This window comes from Mustelus asterias, chromosome 23 (assembly GCF_964213995.1).
Source record: "Mustelus asterias chromosome 23, sMusAst1.hap1.1, whole genome shotgun sequence".
Lineage (NCBI taxonomy): Eukaryota > Metazoa > Chordata > Chondrichthyes > Carcharhiniformes > Triakidae > Mustelus > Mustelus asterias.
This window is the reverse complement of record NC_135823.1, coordinates 12,287,594-12,303,428: the sequence shown is the minus strand read 5'-3', so window position 1 is coordinate 12,303,428 and position 15,835 is coordinate 12,287,594. Positions and strand designations below refer to the sequence as shown.

Here is a 15,835-nt window from a genome sequence, read left to right as displayed (position 1 = left end):
TATTTTACACAGAGGGTGGTGGGGGTCTGGAATGCGCTGCCAGGCAAGGTTTGACTCTATGAGTGGGCACTTGCCCCTGTGAAATATGTCTATTTCTGCTGATTTCTCCTAATAAGGCTTGCGCTGAAATCATTTGCTGTATATTTGGAGTGCAGTGCGATGTGAGTTTTTCGCATGTCAATGGTGGTGCACAACGAGAAATTGCTGCCACACTTGCTGTTGCTGCCACATTGAATGAAAGAGGTCAAATGCTTTGAGTGACCATTTGCAGCTGTTTGCTGTGTTCTGGGTTTTGTGGTGAAATGGCGAGCATTCTAGACTCGAGACTCCAGTCGCACGGTTGTTGTAGTGTGACACCAACTGCTCCTTTCTTTCAACAGAGGGGTTAAAGAGTAGCGAAAAGCTAAAAAAAAACACCAATGTGACAGGCATCTGGCGCCGGAAACTCAGCAACGTGCATTGTAATAGCAGCTGAACTGGCTGATAAATTGTCTTCTCAATTCGCACTTTATGAGAAATTCAAACGAAATGTCCATTAGCAAATCAATTGACAAAGAAATACAAGGTTCTGCCGAGATTTGAACTCGGATCGCTGGATTCAGAGTCCAGAGTGCTCACCATTACACCACAGAACCAAATACACCGGAGCGAGCTGCAAATGGTCACTCAAACTCTTTCATTCTATGTGGCAGCAACAGCAAGTGTGGCAGCAATGTGTCGTTATGCGCCACTATTGATTGAATCCTAGGATATTCGGCAATTTTGATCCAGAATTGTCTGAGTGGCAGGGAGAAGAGGGTGATGGTCGAGTTCTGTTTTTCAGGCTGGAAGCCTATATCCAGAGGGGTCCCGAAGGGATCAGCGTAGGAGCTCTTGCATCTGTGGTTTATATAAATGATTTAGATTTGAATGTAGGAGGCTCGATCCGTAAGTTTGCGGATGATACAAATATTGGCGAGGTGGTTGCTTGACCGGTGCAGACGTGATGGGCCGAGGGGCCGTTTTTGTGTGACTCTATTACTGGGCACTTGCCCCTGTGAAAAATGACTATTTCTGCTGATAACCCCCGATACGGCTTGGGATGAAATGCTTTGCTATAGATTTTGGGGGCAGCTTCTTGTGAGTTTCTTTCGCATATCAATGGTGGCGCATAACGACACATTGTTGTCACACTTGCTGTTGCTGCCACATTGAATAAAAGAGGTCAAATGCTCTGAGTGACCATTTGCAGCCAGCTGCTGTGTTCTGGGTTCTGTGGTGAAATGGTGAGCACTTTTGATTCTAAATCCAACGATCCGAGTTCAAATCACCGTATAATTTTGCTTTTCCTTGCTAAAGCCGATGGTTGGTTTGCCGAACGGCATTTTTTAAAATTCTCAGGAAGTGGAAATCTAAACACTCCGAATTTCTTGCAATCACATTACAGTTTATGCAGTGACTGACCTGGCGTCATCGCGTCGGCCCCAGAGGACGATTGTTACAGAATACAAAGAAGCAGATGAGAGAAGCCACAGAGAGCAAGGGGTCCACTTACAGGTATCATTCACTCACTCATCAGTCCCAATTTAAACAGGAGGTGGGGCCACGAGATCCGCGGTGCCTGGATTCAAAATACAGTGACATATTGTGTCAGTTCCATTAGAGAGCCAACAGAGATCAGGTCGAGGACAACACGACCTTTCTCGCAAAACACATACAAACGCACACGCACTTGCTGAATAACTGCCAGACCTGCGGCCTGCGTACGATTTCTGGTCAGGGAATGACAATTTGTTTATCTCGTGCAGCACACGAATGAAGAGAAGCTGGAATTACTGCCGAACGAAATCAAGAGCGATCCTCGTGCCAGTTTGAACAACGGGGAGGAAAGAATCGCCCCATTCCACAATGCCGTCAATTACCCACAGTAATTCATGTTTATATTTTCTTTGCTGATTCCTTCTGTCAAAATGGTTAAACTACCTTCTACTACATTATATGTCACTGGAGCTCACCATATTCAAAGAGCAATTTTAGCATCGACCTGTTAGAAACGTTCTCGTGGTCAGTCTGCTGAACAACACCAGCTTATCAGAGCCCTGCTTTCGTCCACTGGAAGCCAGAGTGAAAATATGAACAATTTCAAATTTTAACAACGTGCACAAGGAGAGTGTGACAGTGAATAATTGGCACTGTGCACATTCCTGTAATCAGTGTCTGGGACAATCAGGAAGATGAGATCCTGGTGGTCTAGTGGTCAGCATTCGGTACTTTCAGGGTCACAGACGGCTTCGATATACCAAGATGTAATGTTTCTGATAATCCGTTTAACAAACCTGAATTATTTCCTGATTGAAATCAGCATCAGTGGAGTGAGATTTGTAGTTTCGTGTCTGAGTTAGAAATGCCACATGGGCAACAGGCCAAGAACATGTACAGAACTTGGGGACAGGGACAGGACTGGGTACTTCAGGTGCCGGGTTTCAGAGGTTTCAGAAAGGACAGAGAGGGACGCAAAAGAGTGGGGGGGGCACTGCTGATCAGGGATAGTGCCACAGCTGTAGAGAAGGTGGAAGCCGTGGAGGGATTGTCTATGGAGTCTCTGTGGGTGGAAGTTCGGAGCGGGAAGGGGTCGATAACTTTGCTGGGTGTTTTCTACAGGCCACCCAATAGTAACAGGGATGTTGAGGAGCAGATAGGGAACCAGATCCTGGAGAGATGTAGTAATAACAGGGTTGTCGTGATGGGAGACTTTAATTTCCCAAACATCGATTGGAATATCCCTAGGGTAAAGGGATTGGATGGGGAGGAGTTTGTCAGGTGTGTTCAGGAGGGTTTCCTGACACAGCATGTGGATAAGCCTACAAGAGGAGAGGCTGTACTCGATCTGGTACTGGCCAGTGAGCCTGGACAGGTGTCGGATCTCTCAGTGGGGGAGCATCTTGGGCATAGTGATCATAACTCATTCTCCTTTATGCTAGCATTGGAAAGAGATAGGATCAGACAAGCTAGGAAAGTGTTTATCTGGAGTAAGGGGAAATATGAAGCCATCAGGCAGGAGATTAGAGGCGTAAATTGGAAGGAGGTATTCTCGAGGAAAAGTACCGAAGTAAGGTGGCAGATTTTCAAGGAATGTTTGTCTGGAGTTCTGCATGACAATGTTCCGATGAGACAGGGAGGTTTTGGTAGGTTACGGGAACCATGGAGCACAAAAGCTGCGCTGAACCTAGTCAAAAAGAAAAGGAAAGCGTACAAAAGGTTCAGAGAGCTAGGCGATGATAGGGATCTAGATGAGTATACGGCTTGTAGGAAGGGACTTAAGAAAGAAATTAGAAGAGCCAGAAGGGGCCACGAGAAGGCTTTGGCAGGTAAGATTAAGGAGAACCCTAAGGCGTTCTATAAATATGTGAAGAGTAAAAGGGTGAGATGTGATGGAATAGAACCTATAAAATGTGAAGGTGAGAAAGCCTGTACAGGACTGGAAGAAATAGCAGAGGTGCTTAATGAATATTTTACCTCGGTATTCATGGTGGAAAAAGACCTGGGTGGTTGTACTGCAGGATTGAGGTGGATTGAAAAGATTGAGTATGTGGACATTAAGAAAGAGGATGTGATGGAAATTTTGAATAGCATCAAGATAGATAAGTCGCTAGGACCGGATGGGATGAACCCCAGGTTACTGTGGGAGGTGAGGGAAGAGATTGCAGAGCCTCTGGCAATGATCTTTGCGTCGTCGATGGAGATGGGAGAGGTTCTGGAGGATTGGAGGATTGCGGATGTGGTTCCTATATTCAAGAAAGGTAATAGGGATAGCCCAGAAAATTACCGACTGGTGAGTCTAACCTCAGTGGTTGGTAAGTTGATGGAGAAGATCCTGAGGGACAGGATTTATGAACATTTAGAGAAGTTTGGTATGCTCAAAAGTAGTCTGCACGGCTTTGTCAAAGGCAAATCGTGCCTTACGAGCCTGGTGGAGTTCTTTGAAAATGTGACTAAACACATTGACAAAGGAAAAACGGTAGATGGACTTTACATGGACTTCAGCAAGATGTGTTAGAAATTTTGAATAGCATCAAGATAGATAAGTCACCGGAACCGGATGGGATGTACCCCAGGTTACTGTGGGAGGTGAGGGAAGAGATTGCAGAGCCTCTGGCAATAATCTTTGCATCGTCGATGGAGACCCCCATGCAAGACTTCTCGAAAAAGTGAGAGGGCATGGGATCCAAGGGGCTGTTGCCTTGTGGATCCAGAACTGGCTTGCCTGCAGAAGGCAGAGAGTGGTTGTAGATGGGTCTTTTTATGAATGGAGGTCGGTCACCAGTGGAGTGCCCCAGGGATCTGTTCTGGGACCCTTGCTGTTTGTCATTTTCATAAATGACCTGGATGAGGAAGTAGAGGGATGGGTTGGTAAGTTTGACGACGACACGAAGGTTGGTGGTGTTGTGGATAGTTTGGAGGGATGTCAGAAGCTGCAGCATGACACAGATAGGATGCAAGACTGGGTGGAGAAGTGGCAGATGGACTTCAACCCGGATAAATGTGTAGTGGTCCATTTTGGCAGGTCAAATGGGATGAAGGAGTATAATATCAAGGGTAAGACTCTTAGCAGGATAGAGGATCAGAAGGACCTTGGGGTCCAGGTCCACAGGACTCTTAAATCGTCCTCGCAGGTAGAGGAGGTGGTTAAGAAGGCGTATAGTGTGCTGGCCTTCATCAATCGAGGGATTGAGTTTAGGAGTCGGGAGATAATGATGCAGCTTTATAAGACCCTCGTCAGACCCCACTTGGAGCACTGTGCTCAGTTCTGGTCGCCTCATTACAGGAGTGATGTGGAAATGATTGAAAGGGTGCAGAGAAGATTTACAAGGACGTTGCTTGGATTGGTTGGCATGCCTTATGAGGATAGGTTGAGGGAGCTCGGTCTTTTCTCCTTGGAGAGACGAAGGATGAGAGGTGACCTGATAGAGGTGTACAAGATGTTGAGAGGTATAGATCGGGTGGATTCTCAGAGGCTTTTTCCCAGGGCTGAAATGGCTGCTACGAGAGGACGCAGGTTTAAGTTGCTGGGGAGTAGGTACAGAAGAAATGTCAGGGGTAAGTTTTTCACTCAGAGGGTTGGTGGGTGAGTGGAATCGGCTGCCATCAGTGGTGGTGGAGGCAAACTCGATAGGGTCTTTTAAGAGCCTTCTGGATGAGTACATGGAACTTAATAGGATTGAGGGTTATAGGTAAGCCTATATATAAGCCTAGGTAGGTAGGAACATAACCGGCGCAACTTGTGGGCCGAAGGGCCTGTTTGTGCTGCATTTTTTCTATGTTCTATGTTCTAGAAAGAAAAGGGCAAAGATAGGCTGCAAAGCGCTGATGGTAAACAATCCGGGTGGCCATGGTATGTTTTTTTTAATCGTTTACACTGATACAAATATCTCCTAGATGTGGATTCAAATCTCAGCCAAATGACAAGAAAATTTCTCACTGAATTAAAAACTAAACTGTCCGATTTCACTCAGAAACTAATAACTGTGAGAAAAAGTGGATTGAGACTGTCCCCTCGAGCCTCCTCTACCACTTGACAAAATCATGGTGGATCCCGAGGCTCCACTGGTAATGGAAGGGGTATATCTCAGTATTAGAGCATTTGACCGCTGATCAAGAGGTCCTCGGTTCAAATTCGGAATGCCCTGTTATAACTGCAGTTTACTAGCTAGAAAGCGCATTGTGAGGTAAGTAATCGAGAGACGCGCTATATAAATGCAAGTCTGTCTTCAATCCCAGTCCTCTGGTTACTTACCCGGTCAGTGGAAACAGTCTGTCCCTATTTGCTCTATCAAACTTCCCTTTTCCCATGTTGGGAGAAGGGGTGATCATTCCACCACAGCAGCACTGTGTGGGTAAACTAGTCAAAGGGGCTCGTTTAGAATTGTAAGCGGTGTCGTTATGCGATAGTTCTGGATTAGCTTTTATCAAAAAAAAATTGATGTTGGATATATCCAACACTCACTGGCATCCTGATATCGTGCCACTCACAGCCTCGGTAGGCTCTATGGCGCAATTCGCTCGCATGCTTGCCTGTTAACCGGAAATTGGTGGTTTGAGACCATTCATAGGCTTAATTTTCGTTTTCCCCATCAGCATACATTGTCGCACAGTCGCGTCTTGGGACGCTGGGCAACAATAAAAATATTTCTCAAGTGTTGCCGCCTCTGCTGTTAACCGGTGTTACCAACATTATTAATTTCAAGATTATTCATTTCATACACATTACATGATGGTAAACAATCCGGGTGGCCATGGTATGTTTTTTATCGTTTACACTGACACAAATATCTCCTCGATGTGGATTCAAATCTCATCCAAATGACAAGAAAATTTCTCGCTGAATTAAAAACTAAACTGTCGAAACTTCACTCAGAAACTAATAACTGTGAGAAAAAGTGGACTGAGACAGTCAAATTTTGACTGACATTTCAAATATGCCATTAAAGTTAAGAATTAGAGTCAAATAAGAGTCTTGTCTGCATGTGTCTGTGCGTCAGTTATCCGAGGGATCGGCAACCTGAGACTGGTTTTAGATTTCCCGACCAGTGGAGATAATCTCTCAGTATTCTGAAGGTTTCAATGAGATCGCCTCTCATTCTTCTAAACTCCAGGAATCTCAGCGCAATTTATAGAGCGTCTCATCCCAGGAGAACTCTCTCATCCCAGGGACCAATCTAGTCTATCCTTAATGTACCGTTTCCAATGCAAGGATATTCTTTTTTAAATGTGGATGTCAAAACTGCACAGAATATCCCACATGTGGTCCCAATAAAACCCTGTAAAACTGTAGCAAGTCGTTTTTATTCTTGTACTTCAATCTGCTTGCAACAAAGTCCAAAATACCATTCCCTTTCATATTGTTTGCTGCACCTGCATGCTAACTTCCTGCATTCCTTGGACAAAATCAATTTTTTTGAATATCAACACTCATAATTTTCTCAACTTTTCAAGTATGTCCTGTTCTTTCTCTTTTTACGAACAAGAAAAGTCTAATCGCTTTTCAACGTTGCACTCAATGTGCCACCTTATTGCCCACTCGTCTAACCTGTCTGCATCTCTCTCCAGTCACTTTGTGTCCTTCACGAAGTTCACCTTACCATCTGACTTGGGACAATCAGCTACATTTCAACCAAAGACTCCAGACAGAATTCAATTAGCGCAACCTGGTTTACAAGGCCAATACCCTGAGATACGGAGCAATTGCGGTGCACAGTTGGCAGTAGGCGTGTTTTTATCAGTAGAGTGAGGAACAGGTTCGATTTTCAGGTGGGTACATTTTGATGGATGTGGAAATGTCTGAGATGGACAGGAGGGAGTTCAAGGACTTGAAAGCGGTAGAATTTGACATGTGTCAGTTACCTCAACTGAAGAATGTCTGCCTTGTGTCTGTGTATCATTCTTTTCCAGAGTTTACTGCTGGTGTTAGAGTTCTGACTTTTACAGCTGTGATACCAGTTTATCCAGCCGTAAGATGAACTTTGCTTCTACCTTCACAGACGCTGCGAGGCGTGATTTCATTTAAAGAATAAATAAATGAAAAGTTATTCACTCCGTGGCTGGGAATCAAACTCAGGCCATGGTGCCGACTCCTGTCCACGAGACAGCCAGGGTAGCTGATGTGAGAGAGTTGCAATTAGTTTATAATCATCTCTGTCCCCATTGCTTCATTTCAGATAACTGTTACTACAGACATAGTCACACTGACAATCTATCATGTTGTCATCAATTGCAGCAAAATACGTCTTATCACTTGGTGTTCAGATCCTTTCACTCCCTGGCACTGAGCAAATTCTATCTTCAGAATACTCCGTTAATTTAACAGTTTAAAGGTTTATTTGGGAGCAAAAGCCACTATCTTTCGGAGCGCTGCTCCTTCGTCAGGTAAGTGGGAGTTCTGTTCACAAACAGGGCATATAAAGACACAAGCTCAATTTACAAAATAATGGTTGGAATGCGAGTCTTTACAGGTAATCAAGTCTTAAAGGTACAGACAATATGAGTGGAGAGAGCATTAAGCACAGGTTAAAGACATGTGTATTGTTTCCAGACAGGACAGTTGGTGAGATTTTGTAAGCCCAGGCAAGTCGTGGGGGTTACTGATAGTGTGACATGAACCCCAGATCCCGATTGAGGCCGTCTTCATATGTGCGGAACTTGGCTATCTGTTTCTGCTCAGTGACTCTACGTTGTCATCTGTCGTGAAGGCCGCCTTGGAGAACGCTTACCCGAAGATCAGAGGCCGAATGCCCGTGACCGCTGAAGTGTTCCCCAACAGGAAGAGAACACTCTTGCCTGGTGATTGTCGAGCAGTGTTCATTCATCTGTTGTCGTGACGTCTGCATGGTGTCCCCAATGTACCATGCCTCGGGACATCCTTTCCTGCAGCGTATCAGGTAGACAACGTTGGCCGAGTTGCAAGAGTATGTACCATGTACCTGGTGGATGGTGTTCTCACATGAGATGATGGCATCCGTGTCAATGATCCGGCACACCTTGCAGACGTTGCTGTGGCAGGGTTGTGTGGTGTCGTGGTCACTGTTCTCCTGAAGGCTGGGTAGTTTGGTGCGGACAATGGTCTGTTTGAGGTTGTGCGGTTGTTTGAAGGCAAGAAGTGGGGGTGTGGAGATGGCCTTGGCGAGATGTTTGTCTTCATCAATGACATGTTGAAGGCTCCGGAGAAGATGCCATAGCTTCTCCGCTCTGGGGAAGTACTGGACAACGAAGGATACTCTGTCCGCCGTGTCCCATGTTTGTCTTCTGAGGAGGTCGGTGCAGTTTTTCGCTGTGGTGCGTTGGAGCTGTTGATCGATGAGTCGAGCGTCATATCCTGTTGTTATGAGGGCATCCTTGAGTGTCTGGAGGTGTCTGTTGAGATCCTCCTTATCTGAGCAGATCCTGTGTATACGGAGGGCTTGTCCGTCGGGGATGGGTTCTTTAACGTGTTTAGGGTGGAAGCAGGAGAAGTGGAGCATTGTGAGGTTATGGGTGGGCTTGCGGTACAGTGAAGTGCTGAGGTGACCGTCCTTGATGGAGATGCGTGTGTGCAAGAATGCAACCGATTCCGGAGAGTAGTCCATGGTGAGTCTGATGGTGGGATGGAACTTGTTGATGTCATCATATAGTTGTTTCAATGATTGTGCACCATGAGTCCAAAGGAAGAAAATGTCATCGATGTCAGAGATTAAATAGGTTGGGACTTTATTCCCTGGAGCGTAGAAGATTGAGGGGAGATTTGATAGAGGTGTATAAGATTTTGATGGGTATAGATAGAGTGAGTGCAAGCAGGCTTTTTCCGCTGAGGCTTGGGGAGAAAATAACCAGAGGGCATGGGTTAAGGATGAAAGGAGAAAAGTTTAAAGGGAATATTAGGGGGGGCTTCTTCACGCAGAGAGTGGTGGGAGTGTGGAATGAGCTGCCGGATAAAGTGGTAAATGCGGGGTCACTTTTAACATTTAAGAAAAACTTGGACGGGTTCATGGATGAGAGGGGTGTGGAAGGATATGGTCCAAGTGCAGGTCAGTGGGACTAGGCAAAAAATGGTTCAGCACAGACAAGAAGGGCCAAAAGGCCTGTTTCTGAGCTGTAATTTTCTATGGTTCTATGGTTCTATAATTCTATGATGTATCTAGTGTATAGCATCGGTTGAAGGTCCTGTACGGTGAAGAGGTCTTGTTTAAACCTGTGCATGAAGATGTTGGCATACTGAGGTGCGAATTTGGTCCCTATGGCTGTTCCGTGTTTCTGGATGAAGAACTGGTTGTTGAAGGTGAAGACATTGTGGTCTAGGATGAAGCGGATGAGTTGTAAAATTGCATCTGGAGACTGGCAGTTGTCGGCGTTGAGTACTGAGGCAGTTGCAGCAATGCCATCGTCATGGGGGATGCTGGTGTAGAGTGCCAAGACATCCATTGTGACGAGGAGTGCTCCTGGTTCAACTGCTCCATGTGTGCTGAGTTTCTGTTGGAAGTCCGTAGTGTCGTAACAAAAGCTGGGCATTCTTTGTACAATGGGTTTCAGGATGACCTCAACATAGCCGGAGAGGTTCTCGCACAGGGTCCCATTGCCTGATACATGGGACGGCCAGGTGTGTTTGCCTTGTGTAACTTCGGGAGGCAGTAGAGATCTCCAATATGGGGAGTACGTGGGATGAGAGCACAGAGGGCGCTCTGAAGGTCCGGATCAAAGGTCTTGATCTGTTGAGTTGATGGGTGTGTTCTTTGGTCGGATCTGCGGGTAACTGTCTGTAGTGTTCCTCGTTATTCAGTCGTCAGTACACTTCTTTGCAGTAATCCGTTCTTTTCAGTGTGACGATGGCCCCTCCTTTATCTGCTGGCTTGCTGACAATGTTGCGGTTGGTCTTGAGAGCGCGGATGGCGTTGCATTGTGCTTGGGTGATCACGCTGAAGGATGCCCTCATAAGAACAGGATATGGCACTCGACTCATCGATCGACAGTTCCGATGCGCCCCAGCAAAAAACCGCACCGACCTCCTCAGAAGACAAACATGGGACACGGCGGACAGAGTATCCTTCGTTGTCCAGTACTTCCCCAGAGCGGAGAAGCTACGGCATCTTCTCCGGAGCCTTCAACATGTCATTGATGAAGACGAACATCTCACCAAGGCCATCTCCACACCCCCACTTCTTGCCTTCAAACAACCGCACAACCTCAAACAGACTATTGTCCGCACCAAACTACCCAGCCTTCAGGAGAACAGTGACCACGACACCACACAACCCTGCCACAGCAACCTCTGCAAGGTGTGCCGAATCATCGACACGGATGCCATCATTTCATATGAGAACATCATCCACCAGGTACACGGTACATACTCTTGCAACTCGGCCAACGTTGTCTACCTGATACGCTGCAGGAAAGGATGTCCCGAGGCATGGTACATTGGGGACACCATGCAGATGCTACGACAACGGATGAATGAACACTGCTCGACAATCACCAGGCAAGAGTGTTCGCTTCCTGTTGGGGAACACTTCAGCGGTCACGGGCATTCGGCCTCTGATCTTCGGGTAAGCGTTCTCCAAGGCGGCATTCATGACAGACGAGAACATAGAGTCGCTGAGCAGAAACTGATAGTCAAGTTCCACACACATGAGGACGGCCTAAACTGGGATCTTGGGTTCATGTCACACTATCAGTAACCCCCACGACTTGCCTGGGTTTGCAAAATCTCACTAACTGTCCTGTCTGGAGACAATATACATCTCTTTAACCTGTGCTTAACGCTCTCTCCACTCACATTGTCTGTACCTTTAAGACTTGATTACCTGTAAAGACTCGCATTCCAACCATTATTTTGTAAATTGAGCTTGTGTCTTTATATGCCCTGTTTGTGAACAGAACTCCCACTTACCTGACAAACGAGCAGCACTCCGAAAGTTAGTGGCTTTTGCTACCAAGTCAACCTGTTGGACTTTTGCCTGGTGTTGTGAGACTTCTTACTGTGTTTACCCCAGTCCAACGCCGGCATCTCCACATCATATTTAACAGTTTGTCATCGAGCCCTGGCCCTGGTGGTGAGAGCATCGACTCTTAACCATTGGGCCACCCGGGCTCCACGATCAACAGCTCAATGTTGCCTTGGCCACTGTTCCTTGTGTCAGTTAATCCATCCTGCCTTGACTTTGAATCAGAAAATGCAACTCAGTTAACGTTTCCTGATAAAGGTGAATGACTCTCAGATGCAAATGACAGTGAAAGTAAAATCATTTAGCAACGTCCCTGTCCGGGCTCAAACCGGGGACCGTTCGCGTGCAAGGCGAACGTGATGACCATTACACTACAGAACCACTGCGATACGCAATGTTGACGCAGGTCCGGTTTTCTGGAGGAGAATCTAAAAAGGTTCCACAAGCCTTTCAATCACTCATAGCCATTCACGATAACAAAGAACAAAGAAAAGGAACAGAAACAGGCCCTTCGGCCCTCCAAGCCTGCACCGACCATGCTGTCCGACTGAACTAAAGCCCGCTACCCTTTCGGGGACCATATCCCTCCATTCTCCTCCTATTCATGTATTTGTCAAGACGCCCCTCATGAGGGGGGAAAGGTTCAGTGGAGATGTGCTGGGGAAGTTTTTTACACAGAAAGTGGTGGGGGCTTGGAATGCACTGCCAAGTGAGGTGGATGAGGCAGTTACGTTAGCCACATTTAAGACTTATCTTGATCGGCATATGAACAAACGGGGAATAGCGGGGTGCAAGCGGTTGGTTAGATAGATGAACGTGATCGGTGCCGACTTGGTGGGCCGAAGGGTCTCTTCCTGTGCTGTGTTGTACTGTTTTTTTCTTTATATTTACATTGTCTCCGCTGATTCCTGTCAAAATGATCAGTTATACTACCTGATGCATTAAATTTTCGTGATTACATCTTCGGAAAATTGTATTTCATGGCATTTAAAGCAAATGAACTGAACACTTGGCAGTTATCGGATTCGAAATCGTTATTCTGATTTTAGTGCGTTCAGCCACTGATTAACGACACCAGCAAAAACAATTGCTTTCATTTCTGGCATTGCCAGTGAACAGTATCAATGGAGTAGGGTTGGGCCATAATCCCATTGAGCCTCCACGGTCACTTCTAATCTCCAGGGAGAACAGATCTACCTCACTAAATGCATCCTCCTGTGACAACCGTCTCATCACAGGGCTCAATGCAGTAACGTTGGTTAGATCCAGAGGGCGATCAGAGCACGGCAGCATGATGGTTCAGCGCTTAGCAGTGCTGCATGACAGTGCCAAAGGCCTGTGTTCCTTCCCAGCCTTGGATGAGTCTGGAGACTACACGTTTCCCTTGTGTCTGTGCGGGCTTCCTCTGTTTTCTCCGGTTCCCTGCCACATTTATGTGGGTTAGGTAGATTGGCCTTCAGTTAACCCTCAGCCCAAAGATGTTAGTGAGGTTAGGACGGTAACTATGTGAGATTACGGAGTTAAGGCGGGGATTGGACTTGGGTGAAATGCTCTCTCCAAGAGGCGATGCAAACTCGATCGATTTTGGAAAAGAGAGTGAGAGAGTTAACGATGCAGATAAACAGAGACAAAGCGAAGCAGAGAGTGTGAGGTGAAAGGAATAGATACGCTTCTCAATTCTTCATATCATTGCGAATAAAATGTTCACATTTCAACAAAGCTGAACAAAGGAAGGGGCTTTAGGGTGAGTTAAGTATTTTTGGAAGTATAGTCACATTTGTAACCTAATGGCAAATAGAATTTGACAAACATGCTGATTTCACACATGACAAAATACAATCTGAGGAATTCCATCCCAATGTGAAATCATTCTTTCCAAACCTCCAAACATTTCAATGTTTCCTTGATGCCGAATCAGCAGATGCAAAGCTGCAGCTGATTGAACAAATTTCATCTCGAATCCCCAGAGAAACGGAGGGAAAGCTTCCCATTTCCATCTGGTCATCTCTCCGCCATCTCCTTTCTAGAGAAGATAGCTTCAAACTGTTCACTCTTTCCTAATGATTGTAACTTATCCGTCCCTACAACAGTTGTGATTGAACAATTTCTGCTCCTTGCAATAATCTGAAAAGAATAGAAACAGTTCCTAAACCTGAAGGTTTCACTTTGGACAGTTCCCATTACATATTAATTCTCTCCATGAGTTCTATACCTTAATCATAGAATCGTAGAATCATAGTAACCCTACAGTGCAGAAGGAGGCCATTCGGCCCATCGAGTCTACACCGACCACAATCCCACCCAGGCCCTACCCCCACATAACATCTTAACATCTCGATCAAGGTATCGATTTCTGTTTAAATGTTACTCAGTGAACATTTCGATTATACCCTTATTTGTGCCATATCGGTGCTTGGTTGCTGAGGAGACCCAATGAAGTACGAAGAGAAAAGAAAATCTACTCAGACAAATGTTAAAACTGTATTTTTTTCTCAGTAAAATTTTAAACTGAAGCTGCAGAGTTTTAATTTGTAAAAACGAGGAGCTAAACATCATTGAGACACATAGAGGAATATACAGAAAGAAGCATCGAGAGTGACAACGGTCTCAAGAGAGACATCCACCAGAAAGCAAAGAGGTCGCCAGCTTTGCGCAGTGATTGTTCCCCTTTCCACAGCAAATTTGGTGAACGTTTGTAGATGAACGGAAATCAGAAAGTGCAGAACGCTTTGTCTGGTTCCTATTCCAATTAACCAGTAATTCATTCTGAATGCACTCGGTCAAAATCAGGGATGATGAGAAGCGCACTTGCATGTTTTCTATTTATGAATTACAGTGAGTCATGGTCACGTTGGCTTTTAAATATAAATAATTTAGTTTGGTCGCATGTGGAAGCTTTGTTTTTGAATTCGGTGATTCACTGCTGAAATCAATGATGTATTTACCACTCAACCCCGGGAATACATGCTCAGATTCTGCATACTGCTTCAAAATTATATTTTTATTATTCATTCATGCAACGTGTCGGTCAATAGTTCAGACAATTTTCATTGCCCATCCCAAATATCTCCTTCTTGAATTGTTTCAATAATTGCAGCGTAGCTTCAGCCACACTGCTGTTAGGGCGGGAACTCAAGATTCTGACCCAGTGATATTGAAAGAATGGTGATATATTCTAAATTAGGATAGTGAGTGGTTTAGAGCGGACCTTGAGATGGCGGTGCTGCAGTTTCGGTTTAATCTCCTCAGTGTACGCAATCACATCATGAGCAACAAGTACACAATATTAAATTGCTGCTTGTCCCTGCCTCACTCCTCGTGGAGTCGGGGAAGAGGAAATCACCGATGGGTTTGTTTCTCCGTCCGAAATGTGGCTTCGAGCGAGTGTTATTAACGGAGCTGGCGCTGCAGGAGCCTTTAATCAACTGGCACAGATAAGCAGCAATCACCCGGAATGTGCAGGTTTGAGATAAGCTTTCTGAAACGTCAGAGCTGGAAAACGGAAGTCGGTGAAAGATATTCTGTTGGCTTTAAGTGTGCGCAGAACTGTCGAGGGAACGGGAATGTAACACAGTGTAAGACACCGTATTCAATTAATATTCAACAATAAACGTGAATGACCCAATGATTCTATGATGTACTGTACAAGAGCAATAAATTTACATTCCCTGACCGGGAATCGAACCCGGGCCGCGGCGGTGAAAGCGCCGAATCCTAACCACTAGACCACCAGGGAAGACACTAACATGATGTTTAACCTAACCTTAATTTGTTCTTCACCATTTATTGAAAAAAGGGACTCAACAAAATCGCCACTGGCATATTGATGCGTTTCTGCTTGCACTGTCTCACTCACGGTGCAGCTGATGTAGCTTACATGGATTAGCCATGGTAAATGTGTGGGGTTACGGGGAGAGGGTAGCGAAAAGTGCCTCGGTCAGGCACTCTGGGCTCACATTCTCTGGATAATGTATCGGCCATTTATGACTGAGGTAAGGAGACATTTCTTCACTCAAAGGCTTATGAATCTTTGGAATTCTGCAGCCGCCCTGAGGTTTGTGGATTTTCTGTCTGTGGATGTTGAGGCAGAGAGATTTTTGGAATCCAAGGGAATGAAGGACTATCGGGATAGGCTGGGAAATTGGGGTTGAGGCTGTGGATCTTCCTTGATTCAGTCGCGGAGGAGGCTCAATGGGACATGTGACCCAGTCCTACTCCATTGATTCTGTTCATTGGAAGCACCAGACCGGGGGCTAATGGCTTCTGCTGGAAGCGTGATGACTTGTCCCAGGCAAGAATTCAGAGCAGTAACATTAGTTGAGGCGTGCGACCGAATCCCATCACTACTAAATGTCCAGTTAATTATCTTTAATTATCTTTAAACATCA

General features: G+C 45.6%; 2 non-coding genes across 2 annotated transcripts; both read right to left on the bottom strand.

Annotated features, from left to right (window-relative positions):
• Positions 1-563: 563 nt before the first annotated feature.
• trnaq-cug (transfer RNA glutamine (anticodon CUG)) lies at positions 564-635 on the bottom strand. The gene has a single exon. It is a non-coding gene; the product is annotated as a tRNA-Gln (tRNA).
• A 14,476-nt stretch (positions 636-15,111) lies between these two features.
• trnae-uuc (transfer RNA glutamic acid (anticodon UUC)) lies at positions 15,112-15,183 on the bottom strand. Its single transcript has one exon. It is a non-coding gene; the product is annotated as a tRNA-Glu (tRNA).
• Positions 15,184-15,835: the final 652 nt, after the last annotated feature.